This window comes from Phyllostomus hastatus, unplaced genomic scaffold (genome assembly GCF_019186645.2).
Source record: "Phyllostomus hastatus isolate PE091 unplaced genomic scaffold, TTU_PhHast_1.1 phas_scaffold_1674, whole genome shotgun sequence".
Lineage (NCBI taxonomy): Eukaryota > Metazoa > Chordata > Mammalia > Chiroptera > Phyllostomidae > Phyllostomus > Phyllostomus hastatus.
The window spans coordinates 9,739,684-9,756,739 of NW_025334011.1; the positions used below are offsets into that span (position 1 = coordinate 9,739,684).

General features: G+C 40.3%; 1 pseudogene; it reads left to right on the forward strand.

The window, feature by feature from the left end:
* The first annotated feature begins 11,966 nt into the window (after positions 1-11,966).
* LOC123831373 lies at positions 11,967-12,067 on the forward strand (annotated as a pseudogene).
* Positions 12,068-17,056: the final 4,989 nt, after the last annotated feature.

The window sequence follows — 17,056 nt, forward strand, 5'->3', positions numbered from 1 at the left end:
CTTGTTTTCTGATCCATTCAACTACCTTATGTCTTTTGATTAAGGCATTTAAGTCATTTTCACTTAAATTATTGATAAGTACACATTTACTGCCAACTTTATCCTTTATAATTTTGTTCATTTCCTCCTCCCCTTCCTACTTTTTCCCCTCCTCCTTCTTCTTTTTCTTCTTCTCTCTTCTTCCTTCTTCTTATGACTTTATTTAAAATTTCTCATGCTACTGTTTTGGTGGTAATGAACTTTGGCTTTTTCTTGTCTGGGAAGCTCTTTATGCCACATTCAGTTTTAAATGATAGTCTTGCTGGGTAGAGTAGTCTTGGATGTCAGTCTTCACTTTTCATCACTTGGAATATTTTATGTCAGTCCCTTCTGGCCTGAAATGTTTCTGTTGAGAAATCAGCTTAAGGGCTTATGGGAACTCCTTTGTAGTTAACTAACTGCTTTTCTCTTGCTGCTTTTGAGTCTCTCTTTGTCTTTAACTTTTGGCATTTTAATTATGATATGCCTTGGTGTGGACCTCTTTGGATTCATTTTGTTTGGGACTCTCTGTGCTTCATGAACCTGTGTGTCTTTTTCTTTTACCAGGTTGGGAAGTTTTCAGCCATTATTTCTTCAAATAGGTTCTTAATCCCTTGCTCTCTGTCTTCTCCTTCTGGTAACCTCATGATGATGGAGGTGTTGTTATCCCTCTTGTTGTCCCAGAGGTCCCTTGGACTATCCTCATTTAATAAAAGGGTTTTTTTTTTTGCTGCTCTGGTTGAGTGTTTTCTGCTACCTTCTTTGTCTGCCAAGTCACTAAATTGTTCCTCTACTTCTTCTAGCTTGTTGATTTCTTCTAGTGTATTCATCATTTTACATATTGTATTCTACATTTCTGATGGGTTCTTTTTTATGGTTTTTATGTCCTCCATTGTGCTTTCTATCTCTTTGTTGAAATTCTCACTATCTTTCTTGAGCATCCTTATAAACTTTTTTGAACCTTATAAATCTTGTTATAAACCTTATAAACTTGGTTCTCTATATCTGGTAGCTTGCTTGCCTCCATTTAATTGAGGCTTTTGGGGACATCAAAGATCCATCCTGTGGGAGATCTTCATGATGGGGTAGGGTTTCAGGGATTCATCAGGGTAAGGTCAGCAGGACTCATAAGGTTCAAACAGACCAAAATTTGGTCCTGTGAAGGGAGGGCTCTGCACTGGAATAGTGGCACCAGTCTGGCATGTGCTGGGAAAAACAGCCTCTCTTGAGTCACACAAGTCAGTTTTTCCCCGAATCTGACCTGACCTCCTGGAGAGTCCTCTGCACATGGGGTCCAGGCTGGACACAGCCCACTGACAGTACTGCTGAGTGCAAGCTCAGCAGTGCAGGGCCACCTAGGTTGTGAGGGTGGAGGTAGTGGTTCTTCCCTGGTGAGGCTAGTGGATCTTCTGTGGGGGGTCGGATTGCCACTACTGTGGCTTGTGGGATCTGAGTTCAGCTTCTCAGGCACACCAGACCAGCACACATTGCTGCTGCTCTGGTGTGCTGTGTGAGGCAGGCGAAATGGTCTCTGCCCCAGAGCCAAACATCTCTGTCTCTTATTTTCCACGAGTTTGTACTTGAGGGCCCTTTAAGAAGTACCACAGTTTCAGGCAGCAGACTCCTCTGCAGAGCATGAACTGGGCCACACAAGGCAACAGAGTCAGGTGGGTGAAGCTTGTACAGCCCCCAGGCTGATGAAGTTTGGAGAGCAGTGCCCGACCCAAAAAGAGATGCCTTCTGTGTGTAGTGCAGGAAAAGAACTCAGCACAGGGCCCTGGTCAGTGTCCCTTCAGCATTTTTTCTGGGTGGCACACAACCCAGCCTGTCCTGCAAGACTCTAGACCAATCCAAGCTGCCCTCGCTCTGCTGGAGCCTAGCATGAGTGGCTGTGAATGAGATTTTGTGCACTAGCCCTTTAAGAGGGCACCTGGATTTTTAGTAGACTCCTATCTCTCACTGGCAGACAGAATCCCTGCTGATTTTCACACCCAAATGTTATGTGGGTGCCTCTTCTGGGCTCTATTACTCTAGGCTGGGGTGCTGGGCATGGGGTTGAGATCCTGTGCTCCTGGGGGGGCCTTTGCAGCTGAGATATTCCTCCAGATACTCAACCCCAGCACGTGGGTTTGGGACCAGCCCTTTTCGAGTCTCTGTCCTTGCTAGCAATCTAGCTGTGGCTTCTTCTATAGGTTCTTATTTATAACACTAATAATGCTCAGCCACTCTTCAGGTGGTTATTCAGGTTGATTGTTTTATAATGTAGTTGTAATTCTAATTCGGGCCTGTTAGGTACCCACCTCTTTGATCAATGGTTTCTTCTTCTTTTTTAAAGTAGGTTTATTGTAAGTGTCCTCTTACACATTAGTATTGTAAGAAATAAAAAATTATTTCAATTATTTTAGTTTGAAACAGTCTTTCTTCCCCTGCCAGACTAATTTTCCTAAAATACCATTTTCTTCCTAAGGTAAAAAGCTTTAGCAACTCCTGTTGGCTTTAGGATCTGGTCCAGATTTCTCAGCCTGGCAATCGAGGTCATTGCACTGTTGTCCAACTCTCCCCTACAGAAACCTTTCATTCCAGTGGCTGTCCTTATTTTCCTCCAAACATATATTGCTCATTCTGCCTCAAAGATTTTGTTGATGCTGAACCCCAAAAGGAACACCTCCTCCAAGGTACTTTCTCAGCCTAAATAGTTCTCTCCCCCAACTCATTTCTTTTCCTTCAATTCATGCTTATCTCTCAGTTTTCTACTCCTGTGACGTGTACTGACTCCTGTACACACAGACATCCTATGGATGACTGGAGTGTATCAGTACAGGGCCTCCCACAGTACCTTTTGTAGAGCAGTTTCCCTTCCTGAGGCATGTTCAGTTCTTAAGTGCCTCCCCTGATTTACGTTCTTAACTTACTTCACTGCAACCAAATGTAACACACAAGGCAGTTAAGATGCACAATCTCAATTTTAGCAGATAAATGAAACCTGGAAGTTTTTTTAAGGAAAAAAAATATATTTGAAATAAATTTCAAAAGTTTTAACATGTTACCAATTAGAAATTGGTTCTTGCCCTGACCTGGTGGTCCAGTTGATTGGAGCATCATCCATACACCAAAAGGTTGCAGACTTGATCACTACGTACAGGAGGCAACCATCAATATTTTCCTCTCCCTTTCTCTCTCTCTCAAATCAATAAACATATCCTTGGGGGAGGATTTTGTAAAAAATTGATTCTTTTGCTAGTTCATAAGCATAAACTGCTTTTTGCAATATAACTTGTGAAGTGCACACACACCGTCTGCAGATGGTGTGTGATAATTGGATTTGGCTCCATGTAAGCGTGGCAGGTAAAAACTGTTCCACCTTCCTGCACACAGAACAGTGGGACTGTATATCTGAGTGTTTCCACGTAACTCTATGATCTTTCAACAGAGATCCCTGAGTTGGTTTGGTGGGCCTGTAATATATTTAAGTAGAGGAAGGGGACTGAGTATGGATGGAAGCCTCATGGTCTGCCTGGAACGGTGCAGTGTTTTGATATGTGTTCTCACTCAACAATTGTAACACCTCGGTACTAAGGATGTTATTCCCCCATTGTTATAGTTAAGGGAATTGCAATTATCGGATCAGGCCAAGAGTTGGGTTTTTAAGTTTCAATCCAAGGTAAACAAAATAATGATTACCCATGACAGTTGGAATGCCCAGTCTGTTGGGAGACTTATATGTCACGAAACAGGAAGGTAAGCTCTGGCTTGGCAAGGCTCTGTAGAGGACACTTGCGCATGACAGATGTGGCACCCAGAGTGACCTCACAGGGTTGTGGTGCTGGAACCGGTGCATTAGCGACCATGGGCGCATCGTGGGAATCACGCTTTTGTGGGTTTTTTTTTTTTTCCCCAGACAAATGCCTGGCAGGTGTCAGTGAGGTGTCTTGCTCTAACAAAGCACCATATTCTGTCAGTTTTCCAGCAAATGGAAGTGAAATGTCTTAAGAAAGAATATTTTTTCCCAGCGTGTGCCAAGGTACCCACTGACGTGCTGGCAGTGTTTCTCTCTCTCTCTCTCTCTCTCTCTCTCTCTCTCTCTCTCTGTCTCTCTCTCTGTCTCTCTCTCTGTCTCTCTCTCTGTCTTCTCTCTCTCTCTCTATCCCCGCTTCCATGGCCCTCTACCTAAAATCAGTCAGCATGTTCTCAGGTGAGGAAAAAAACTTTATTTTTGAAAGCTGTTTCAAATTTACAGAAAAATTACAAAGGTAATACAAGGTTTCATACACCTTGTACCTAGCTTCCCTTATTGTGAACATCTTATTATTAGTATGGTACATTTGTTACAATTAATGAACCAATATTGATACACTGTTATTAACTGCAGTCCATATTTTATTCAGATTTCCTTAGTTTGTACATGATGTCCCTTTTCTCTTCCAGAATACCATCTAGGCTACCATATTTCATTTATTTGTCTCTTTAGCTTACTCTTGGCTGTGATGGTCTCAGACTTATTTTTGGTGACCTGGGCAGTTTTGAGGAGTACTGGTCAAGTGCTTTGTAGAATGTCCCTCTACTGGGATTTCTCTGATGTATTTCTCATGATTAGATGGAGGTTATGGGTTTTGGGGAGGGTGACTGTACATACCGTTGACATGACTTACCACTCTCGACCCTGGCTTTGATCGCTCAGCGGAGGTCACTCCACTGTGACCCTGGCTTTGATCACCCAGCGGAGGTCGCTCCACTGTGAAGTTGCTCCTCCCCACTCCCTATTCCTTACGCTGCCTGCACTTCAGGAGTGCAGAGGAATGTTCCACCTTCTTGAGGGCGGAGCACATACATGAATTATTTGGAATACTTCCATATGGGAGTTTTGTCTCTTCTCCCTACAACATATATTTTTAATTTATATAAACTTAAAACAGTTTCTGTAGCTTTCAACAACAACAATAACAAAAAGCTCTTAAAATCATCCAGTTCATGTAATAGAAACTCAAATACCTACTGAGGCTAGGTGGGTAGCAGGGAGGATGAGAGAAGCAATTTGGACATCAAATGTGGCAGATTGCAAAGCACATGCCAGCTCTAAAGGGGACACAACTCTCTGCTCCTGGCAACTGTTGCCACAAGGAAATGCGGGTCAGCCTTGCCATGGCTTTCTTAAAAAAAAAAAAAGGAAAAGAAAAGAAAAGAAAAGAAAAGAAACTAGTACATTCAACTTGAGATGTCCTCAGTTTGAAATGTTGGCAACTAATCCAAATTTTTATAAACTTTATGTGCACCCACTTTGTGACTTCTTGGGTAGATTAATAACTGCACATATTATTAATAAGGAAATGGTCTTAGAAAGGCAAACCAGATGTCCAAGGTCACACCCCTAGCTTTGGTGTCCTCTAAACTGGGATTGACATTCAGATCTCTAATGTTACTGTATATTCCTCTCTTTTGGAGGTTTTTCAACAGTTTTTTAACTTTCTCAGAATCATCTGGACTTTGATTGGAAACTTGGATCTCCTGTAATACTATCTCCTTCATAAAGCCCATTTCAATTAAATGGTGCCATTAATGGTACTCACACACCATTTGCCTTATTTCCTTTGTCCCTTGCTAGCTTGCATGTATAATGCATAACATTACACTGCAGATAACTGGGGCATGGGCAAATGCCCATATTGATAATAACAATCGCCAATGTGCAATTGTGATCTCCTAGAGGCTAGGAATTTTGCCTTAAACATGTCTGTGTTCTTTTCAATACTTGGCACATAGTAGGTCCTCACTAAATGTTTGTTGAATGAACACCCATCATTAATGACTTAAGTAAGGTGACATACTGATACATAATAATATTAATAACACCTAGGACAAATCTAATAGTGTGGAAATAAAAATTTTTGGCATTTGCTAACAGGAACTAACTATTGTAAATGAAGGAAAGCTTTTAGTTTAAAGAATTTATTATTCAGTTGTTTATAGGACATAATTAGAACCTTAAATAATGTATATCATGAAACATTCCTTTTTGAGTGACATTAACGTCTTTAGTCAATTTTTCATCTATATTATGCATGTCCTCCATTCTTAAATTATTACATTTAGTATGTCTCTACATATCCTTTTGGCTATATGGTTCCATTCCTTTTAAATCACAGAATTTAAACTCATATGTATCAGAGACTTCTCTATTAAGTTTTTTGTTTCTTGCTCATATACTAGGGACAGAAAATTTTTTGATAAAGACAGTCATAAGAAAGTTAAAAAAAAACACAGGCAATGAAGCAAGAGTCCAATCTCCTAAAATACTTAGGAGTCTTTGTTGGCAATGCACGTGAACCCTGAATACCCTCTGCGTGAGCACATACTCAAATTGTTTCCTCTGCTGCTGTTTTTCTGGCTTTCTACTTTGTTATGGCTTCTTCTTGCATATTTCTTAATTCTCTAGGCACAACAAGGAGTTACTCAGCTTTCAGGTGGCGAGATGAGAAAGCTCCTGCTTTCCAGGTCGGTGCTAATTAATGAATGATGGTGTGCAGCAGTTCCTGGGGAACATAAGTAGTCCAAGAGTGATTTTGCGATGCTCCCTTGTTAGCTCCACAAGATAAGTACAACGATGACTGAGGTTAATTAAATATAAATACTGAATAACCTATTTCACTCTGTGTATTTTCTCTGAATGTTTCTATCAGTGTCCTTCTGTCTGAATGTGAAAGGCTTATTCGATCCTAAGTATTACAAAGTGAAGATGTTCTTTGTTCTTTGGGTCTGTTCTTGCACAAGAGTAGCTAAATGGTGACAAGACTCATTTTTTTCTTGTACTATTATAATTGTCCTCACTTGATAATCATAACAAAGAGATTTTTAATCTCTTAAAAATAATTAATGCAATTAAAAAGTTATTTTCTTGTCATAACTTCAAATGCTACAGATATTAAGAGTGTTTTAAAATGATACCACACAACTTTAAAAAATGTTTGTGGATTTTAGAGAGAGAGGAAGGGAGGGAGAAAAAAACATCAATGTGAGAGAGCAACATCGATTGCTTATCTCCTATACATGTCCCAACTGGGGATTGAACCTGAAACCAATGTATGTGCCCTGACTGGGAATCGAGTCCCCAGCCTTTTGGTGTATGGGATGATGTTCCAACCAACTGAGCCACACTGGCCAGGGCCAAACTGCTTTAAATGTACAACTTTCCAGACATGGGCAAGTGGGAGAATGGAGACTAATTTGGTTTAGTATAAGAAACTTTAAATTTTATATCTATCTAGATATAGACACATGTATAGATTGTAGTCAGATGGACATCTGCTTTACAAGGCACTTTTGGTTGGAGTAACCAAAGACTAGATCACAAATAGGCTGAGATGCCTCAGGTTAGCTTACCACATTTAAGCAGTTATCAGCTTTCTTAATGTGTTTCATCACCCCAGAGGTTTAACTATAACATGTGGTAATATACTATGCTGAGGCCCACATATAGGTGTGGACCTAAAGGTGTGAATGTGTCAGGGCTCAGACAACCCAATACCATGCTATCATTCCTCAACTCACCCCTGTTCCTCAGAGTTATTCGGCAGCTCTCAGTTTACACATGTGTCCCTGAGGAGGCAGCCAATTGCCACTTGCATTAGAAACCAAACTTGAAGAGTTGCTGCATAGAAAAAAAATGAATAGAATGGACCACTGTCACTGCTAATACTTTAGATAAATGCTTCTTGCTCAGGTACACTTGGCAGGTCAAAACCCATTTTAAAATGAGTTCCAAATTAATTAGTTTAGCACATGCTCACTGGGCACTTACCAGGTGCCAGAGCTGGTCATACCAGGGTGAGTGAGGAAGTCAGGTGACATTCCTCTCTTTATGCAGATAGGTTTTCCTTTAAGTTAGGTGAGGTCTAGGCTGTATTTTTAGCTAAGAGAAAAAAAATTTCCAAAATTACAGACTTAGAGTTTTGATCATTTTAATCTATCAGATCAGTGGAAAATAAAGGAGGACTTCTTAACCTCACCCAAAGGTACCTGAGGGCACTGTCGCCCACCAATAGGGTCACTGCTGTGATGAGTCAGAGTCAGTGTGTGTGCTGCAGGGGAGAATAGTAGGAAGGACCATATGAGTACTCCAGGGCTTGTGTAATTTGAGAAAGCCCTTCAGATGATTTTAATACCCTTGACTAATTTCTTCTTTTGCCAGAATCTATAGATGTTGTTCCTGCATATGCATGTGTTTATGGCATTTGGCACATTATACAATCATAGTTGGAGAATGCTGGGTGACTCTAGTAGAGGTGCAATGGTGGCGACGAGTGTGTGTGACCTGGTGCTGCAGGAGAATGCAGACCAGAAGACAGAACTTGGGAGTGAGGGAGTGGGTAACCTGATCTGGGAAGACTTGATTGTTAATAATAAATAACACCCAGTAGTCAAACACCACCAGAGGCAAAGCTGAAGTCTAAGTTCTGTTTGTGAGCTTGTAACAAGGGAGAGTGCTCCAAGGGACCCACAGAGAGCCTCACCAACCAGAGGAGGAGACAGGGTTATTGGAGGGTATGTGGAATGCTGGAGTTCAGGCAGGACTTGAATGAAACACTGTTGTGATAGACTGGAAACAGAGCAAGGCTGTCAGTAATATTTTATTAACACTTAGTAATGTTTTTGCTGACACCTGGTCAGTGTTCAGAGTCTCATTTCCTTGGAAACTAAAATTAAGAGAAATTTGGAATGCCATGTTCCCAGATCTTTTACCTGAAGGTCTGCACCTGCACTGGAAATCAAGGCTGCATCCCTGTGCCAAAGTGACCCACACTCTCCATCATCCAGGCAAGAGGGGGCATTCCACTCTCATGGGTACTTAAACAGCTAAGTTTTCGATAGCCTATCGAACAGCCTATTTTAGAGAACAAGTTTTTTTAGCCCTATGTCCTTGGTGTAAATTAACAAAAACAGTTTTTACAGATCCACATTAGTATGATTAGTAGGATATAAAAGTAAAGTTTTGACTGAGGCACCAAAGACAATAGATGTGAAATTCTAAAGTAATTGCCAGAGCAGGAAGCAAATCTCAAAGGAAATATCTTAGCTCCCCTCTGACTCTTAAAAATCACTCATTCAAAGAACAGACTGATGGGTGACAGGAGGGGGTTGGATGACTGGGTGAAACAGGCGAGGGCATTGAGAAGTACAGATTAGTAATTACAAAATAGTCATGCAGATGTAAAGTACAATCAAACTTGGTTCTCGAATGCCTCGGTTCTCAAGACAATTTGGTTCTTGACCAAGTTGTTCATGGAAAAAAATGTCTTGGTTATCTAATAAAACTTTGGTTTTTAAGTCCTGATCTGACAACTCTTTTGTTCTGATACCTGTATGATGTCACACATCTATCAGAAGACAAAAAGGGAGACTTGGCTTTCGAACAAATCAGTTCTTAGAGAGTTTTCTGGAATGAATTAAGTTCAAGAACCAAGGCTCCCCTGCACGGCACAGGGAATGTAGTCAATAATACTTAATAGCTGTGTAACTATGTCAGCTGAGTACTGGACATATTGGGGACCACTTTGCACAGTATATGATTGTCTAACCAGGGGCTTCCAATCTATGGCCAGCAGGCCACATGTGGCTTAGAATGGCTATGAATGTGGCCTAACATAAACTTATACATTTACTTAAAACACTATGAAATTTTTTTGTGATTACATGTTGCAATGTATTTAATGTGTGGCCCAAGACACCTCTTCTTCCAGTATGGCCCAGAGATGCCAAAGGTTGGACACCCCATTCTAACCACTATGCTGTACACCTGAAAAGAATGCAAAATAATAATGAAAGTAAATTGTAATTGAAAAAAAAATAGAAAAAAACCCTCACTCAAAGTAGGACCACAAAGGAGCAAAGGAAGTGGAGTTTAGTAAAAGGTCTGTGAAAAGTGTTCTTAAGGAAAACAAGGCTGAGTCCCACCTAACCCCTCATTTAAGATCTTCTTCTGAAATCTCACGGGGGAGGCGTGTGTCAAGGGGACCATGAGGGCAACTTGATTGATGTTCTCTGGTATTTGGACTGTCTGACTTTTACCTGAGATATTCAAAGTTGAGAGGCTGAAGGTACCAGCTTGAAGAAGCAGTCCAGAGAGTGAGGGCAGGGGACGGGGGAGATAACACCCAAGACCTGTGTGCTCCGGGAGCCAGCTGCACTTCCATGATCCTGGGACTAAAGTGCATACCAGTGCTTCCCGAGGACCAGACGAGAGCCATTCTGAGGACCAGCTGAGAGAGAGAGCTGTATTAGATATGTTCAAATCCTGCTCAAGGGGAAGAGGCCAAGGGACCACTCCCATCTCTCCTCCAACAGGAGAATCTGTATCAAGTGGCCTTCTGGGAACCAGAAAGCAGGGGTGGATTGGCAGCCAGACCAAATTTCATTGCCCAGGTCAGATGTTTCACTTTCAGGCCTCAAAGAGTGTGAGAAAGCAACCAAGGGGAGTGTGTAAATTTTAGTCATTGGCCAGACCCAGAGAAAACCTTCCTGGGAGAGTACCAGTTGAACATAACTTGCTATCCTTTCCCCATCTCCTTTTGTTATGAATTGGAGGGGATCTGTGGGGATAGAAAGAAGACTCCTTTTCCCCTTTCCTAGAGAACACAGCCCACCAGCATCAGACCCTAGCTGGGGAAGTGGAGGGAAGACCTATCTTTGAATGAAGCTTGAAGTGTTGACCAATGGCATTCACATTAAAATTTCTGCTGAATTAAAGTTGTGTTTTGTAGTTTAAACCAATCAAAGGATTTTTACTACCTAAGAGCGATTGGAAAAGTTATGGGACCACTCAAGTTGTCATCCAGGCCCAGGGGCAGATCTCCCACTGCACATATGTTGAAGGGACAGTGGCCAGCAAAGGTGGCTTTCTGCTTCCTACATCTCATCTTTCCTGCGCGTTCTACATGCTGGTCTCATAGAGGCCAAGAACACTGTTCACTGGCATTCTCCAACTTGGCACGAGCTTTTGCTCTTTGAATAAACTGAGGTCAAGAGTTACACTTAAACAGGGAAATTGGGAATTGGTAGAAGACCTAAATGGGAGTGGAACCCTGAAACTGGAGAAGACAGGGTACTTAGCATTTGACAACCAACTGAAGTAAAAAGAGAGATTTTAAGAAAGCTGGAAATCAACATTGAAGGCTTTGGCCTTGGCCTCTGGGCCTCCTTTCTAGTGTGAAAAGGCAAGTGACTTTTGCTGAATAGCTCCATTGATTGGTTATTGAAAATGTGGGAATTAAAGGGCCTGCTTTAAGAAGAAAAAAAGGTAAAAATATGAACAGTAAAATGGCAATAAATACACATCTATCAATAATTGAATCTGAAAAACAAAACTAATGAACAAGCAGAACAGAAACACAGATACAGAGAACATTTTAACAGTTGTCAGATAGCAGTGGGCCTGCATGGCTGAGTTAATAAAGGTGAAGGGAGTAAAAAGTGCAAATTTGTGGTTACCAAATGGTCACGGGGTGGAAAGTACAGCATAGGGAATATAGTTAATAATATTGTAATAATTATGTATAATGTTAGATGGGTATGAGATCTATCGGGCTGATTACTTAGTTATATAATGTCTAATCACTGGCCTGTACATCTGAAACTAATATAATATTTTATTTTAACTATAATTGAAAAGTAAAAAGTTATTTAAAGTCAGAAATGAATAAAGTTAGCTACCCTTAAAAAAAAAGTGCACCGGCTGGTGTGACCCAGTGGATTGACTGCTGGCCTGCGATTCGAAAGGTCACTGGTTTGATTCCCAGTCAAGGCACATGCCTGGGTTGTGGGCCAGGTCCCCATTTGGGGGCATATGAGAAGCGACTTATCAATGTATCTATCGGTCATTGATGTTTCTCTTCTATTTCTCCTTCCCTTCTTCTCTCTAAAAATAAATAAATAAAATCTTTTTTTAAAAGAAAGAATGCTTGCTTTAGCAGCACATATACTAAAAATGGAACAATACAGAGAAGATTAGTATGGCCCCTGTGCAAGGATGACACAAATTTGTGAAGCGCTCCATATTTTTAGAAATAAACCCATTTCTCTATGGTCAATTAATATGTGACAAAGGGGGCAGAAGCATAAAGTGGAGTAAAAATAGCCTCTTCAACAAATGGTGCTGGGAGATCGGGAATGGTATATGGAAAAAAATGAAACTAGACCAACTTACACCATATACTAGAATAAACTCAAAATGGATAAAAGACTTAAACAGAGGCTGTGATATCATAAAAATCCCAGAGGAAAACATTGGCAGTAAAATTTCAGATATTCCATGCAGCAATATCTTTGCTGATATACCTCCTAGGGCAAGGGATATAAAGGAAAGAATAAACAAATGGGACTTCATCAAATTACAAAGCTTCTGCATGGCTAAAGAAAACATCAGCAAAATGAAAAGGGAACCAACCATATGGGAAAACATATTTGCCAATGATACCTCAGACAAAGGTTTGATCTCCAAAATATAAAGAACTCACATGACTCCACTCCAGGAAGACAAACAATCCAATTAACAAATGGGCAAAGGACTTGAAGAAACACTTCTCCGAGGAGGACATACAGAGGGTCCAGTGACATATGAAGAGATGCTCAGCATCACTAGCCATTAGAGAGATGCAAATTAAAACTGCAGATACCACCTCACACTGGCCAGAATGGCAATCATTAACAAATTAACAAACAAGTGCTGTTGAAGATGTGGAGAAAAGGGAACCCTAGTGCACTGTTGGTGGAAAGGCAGACTGGTGCAGACACTGTGGAAAACAGTGTGGAATTTCCTCACAAAACTAAAACCGGAACTGCATTTTGATCCAGTGATTCCACTGCTGGGATTATATGCTAAGAATCCTGAAACACCAGTTCAAAAGAACCTGTGCATCTCAATGTTCCTAGCAGCACAATTTACAATAGGCAAGAGCTGGAAGCAACCTAAGTGCCCATTAGTAAATGAGTGGATCAAAATATTGTGGTACATTTACACAATGGAATATTATACATCAGAAAGAAAGAAGGAACTCCTACCTTTTGCAACAGTGTGGATGGAACTGTAGAGTATTATGCTAAGTAAAATATGCCAAGTGGTGAAAGGCAAATGCCATATGATCTCACCTATAAGAGGAATCTAATGAACAAAACAAACAAATGAGAAAAATAGGACCAGAGGCATGGAAACAAGAACCAAACTGATAGTAACCAGAGTGGGGGAAGATAAGGGAGGAAAGAAGGGGAAGGGTCTGGTTAAAGAACAAGTATAAATGACTCATGGACATGGACAACAGGTGGGGGGTTGACATTGCAGGGAATTGGGTGGGGTAGGGGAGATTAATGGGGGAAAGTTGGGACAAGTGTAATAGAACAACAATAAAAAAATTAAGAAAGAAGAAAGAGGGAAAGAAGGAGACAGTGCAGGGAATATGATGATCCCTATCTAGTAATCTGCCCAGTGCCTATACTTTGGGAAATCTCTGCTCATTAGCAGGGATGGGCCTCCGCAGCAGCCATGTCTCCCTTTCCCATCACCTGTCTGATCATAAGTGACAGGGTGGAGGAAAGGACGCCAGGCTGGGCCAATCACATTTTCTCTCCATAGAATTTGGGAGTCAGTCAATGGGGTTGATGCAATCTGTGTGTGTGGAGGGAGGTAGCTTTACCCTGACTCGTGGACTTAGAAGCTGGGAAAACTGCTTTCTAGAGAAAAATAGAGCAGAAGTGTAGACAGAGGCAGGTGAGACCATAGAGTAAACTTCAGTTGAGTCTCTCACGGCTTTTCCACTCCTTGCTCCTGGATTCCCTGAGGGCTGACTTATTTTCACCCTTGGATTCTATAAGATGACCCTCTATCTTTATAATTAACTTTTGAACTCTATTATTGGGTGCAGAGATTACTTTCCAGTGACTTTGGATCACTGTGCCATACATTTTAAAGATTTACTTTTAAAATTTTATTTAGTCGCTGCTTCTTTTGATTCACCTGCCACTATCAGCTAGATGTACTGAGACACTGACATTTCCCATCATTCCTACTGACTGTCCCTCCATAGTGTGGCTAGACCTCTTCCCTTGTAAGTCTGCTCACAAAGTAAGTTCAAATTAGAAGCTCTTTTAAAAAAATTTAGTTAAACTAATTATATCTCAACACTAATTTACTTGCTGACAGTAGTTTGGAACACATTTTCAGAGTATTGTTTATTTAAAAACATTTTTTATCCTCACTTGAGGACATTTTTTTCCCCAGTGCTTTTAGAGAGAGAGGAAGGGAGAGAGAAAGACATTCATGTGTGAGAGAATGATTGGTTGCCTCTCATACGTGCCTGGATGGAGGATCCAACCCACAATTCAGGTTATGTGCCCTGACCAGGAATTTAGCCTGCAACCTTTTGGTTATGTGACAGTGCCCCAACCAACTGAGCCACCCCGGCCAGGGCTATACTATTGTTTAGAAGTCCATGTAATACAAACGTTCTGTAAAATATTTCTTAGGTAATGAGGTAACTGTCTTTTAAAGAGTTTTACCTGATTTTCAGGGAAGCAGAGAAAAGGATTCGTCCTAGTCTTTGTATCATGTTTCTTGTACTTCTTTACAAATTCATGTTTTTTAAAAAATTACATTTTATTGATTATGTTATTACAGTTGTCCCAATTTTTCCTTCTTTTCCCCTCTCCACCCAGCACCCCCACCCCCAGTCCCTCAGGCAATCCCCACACCACTGTTCATATCCATGGGTCATGCGTGTAAGTTCTTTGGCCACTCCATTTCCTACACTGTACTTTACACCCCTATGGCTATTCTGTAAATACCTATTGGTGCTTCTTAATTTCCTCTTCATCCATTCCCCCACAACCCCCTCCCATCTGGCAACCATCAAAATGCTCTTCATATCCATGATTCTGTCTCTGTTTTTCTCATTTTAGTTTGATTTTTAGATTCAATTGTTGATAGATATGTATTTATTCCCATTTTATTGTTCATAGTTTTGATCTTCTTTTTCTTAAATAAGTCCCTTTAACATTTCATATAATAATGGTTTGGTGATGATGAACTCCTTTAGTTTTTTCTTGTCTGGGAAACTCTTGATCTGCCTTTCAATTCTAAATGATAACTTTGCTGGGTAGAGCAATCTGCTTTTCATGACTTTGAATATTTCTTGCCCATCCCTTTTACCCTGCAAAGTTTCTTTTGAGAAATCAGTTTTATGGTATTTCTCCTATAGGTAACTAATTTCTTTTCTCTAGCTGCTTTTAAGATTCTTTCTTTATCTTTAACCTTTGGCATTTAATTATGATGTGTCTTGGAGTGGGCTTCTTTGCATCCATCTTTAGTTTGGAACTCTGTGCTTCCTGGACTTGCATGTCTACTTCCTTCACCAAATTAGGGAAGTTTTCACTATTTTTTTCAAATAGATTTCTAATTTCTTGCTCTTTCTCTTCTCCTTCTGGTACGCCTATGATGTGATTATTGGATCACTTGATGCTGTCCCAGAGGCTGCTTACACTATCCATTTTTTGGATTCTTTTTTCTTCTTGTTCTGATTGGTTGCTTTTTGTTTCGTTATGTTCCAAATCATTGATCTGATTCTTGGCTTCATCCACTTTACTGTTGTTTCCCTGTAAATTGTTCTTTATTTTCTTTATTTTAATTAGTGTATTGTTTGTTTCTGACTAGATCCTTTTTATGATGTTGAGGTCCTCACTAAGTTTCTTGACTGTCACTATAACCCGTGTTTTGAACTCTGCATCTGATAGATTGCTTATCTCCATATCATTTAGCTCTTTTTCTGAGGTTTTGTTCTGTTCTTTCATTTGGGCCATATTTTGTTGTCTCCTCATTTTGGCAGCCTCCCTGTGTTTGTTTCTATGTATTAGGTAGAACTGCTTTGACTCCCTGTCTTGGTAGTGTGGCCTTGTAGTAGGAATCCTGTAGGGTCCAGTGACACAAAATCCCCTATATTTTTTTCCTTCCTTAGGTTTGATTTTTATCAATCTCCATTTTTTTTAGTATTATTAAATTTATAGAGTTTTGTGGGGGAAGTGCTTCACTTCAAATAGTGTATTTCAGAACCTAATGGGAATAACAAAAACAAATAGTACAGAATGGTAAGACAGTTGAGTATGGTCCCCAGGTGAGATATGTTGATTTGGGTCTAGGCTGATGTGGTCTGAGAGCTTAGATTATTTTAACTATGGGTCATTGGTAATCATCTCAACTACCTTCTCCTCTCTCCTACTTTCCATTTTCAAATTGATGCATATTTTGAAGTTCTGTCACATTCCTTTGTTTCTTGTAATTCCCTGAATTAGCTGACTTTTCCAATTTATACCTTCTGAATTTCTTTCTGTAGTCTACTTTTTTTTATTAAAACTTTACTTATTTGATACTTTGGATTATAAATTCCTGTCAGGGAGGATGTATTTACAGAGTAGTGCATTTTACACTTTGTGTCAGATAAATGGTAGCTACCCAGGAAAGACTATGGGGGCACCTCAGTCATATTTGTAAAGTTTTTTTAAGAGCTGATGGAGGCTAATATCAATACATATTTTTTTGATGGTCCTCAGCTCTTGAGTATATTACTGTGTTTTCTTCTTTTGTGGAGGAATTCGTCCCCTGCATATCCTCCAAAGTTTGCCTTTACCATTCTCCTCACCTTACTCATTTTGTATTTTTAACCCCCAATTATAAAAGTAATACTTGCTTAATATGGAACACAGAAAGGCAATAAAGTCATGCATAATCTCACGAGGGTGAAAACATTTTATGCCTTCTTTTGCTTATGACAATTTACTTCTGAATCTTACGCAGCATTTAAAAAAACGCCCAGGAGACTTCTCAAAAATCTAAGTAATGTTAAAGATTCGCTGTTATTCACCAAGTTCATAGGCAAATCAAAGAATCACAGTAGGGTAAGGAAGCTCGCATCTGACAAAGGAACCTGGGTATCCGGGGATTCTTTGCAGGTAGGCTGCTGGTCTAGTAACCACAGCCTGTTCTTCAGCCACCAGGGAATCAAGCCAG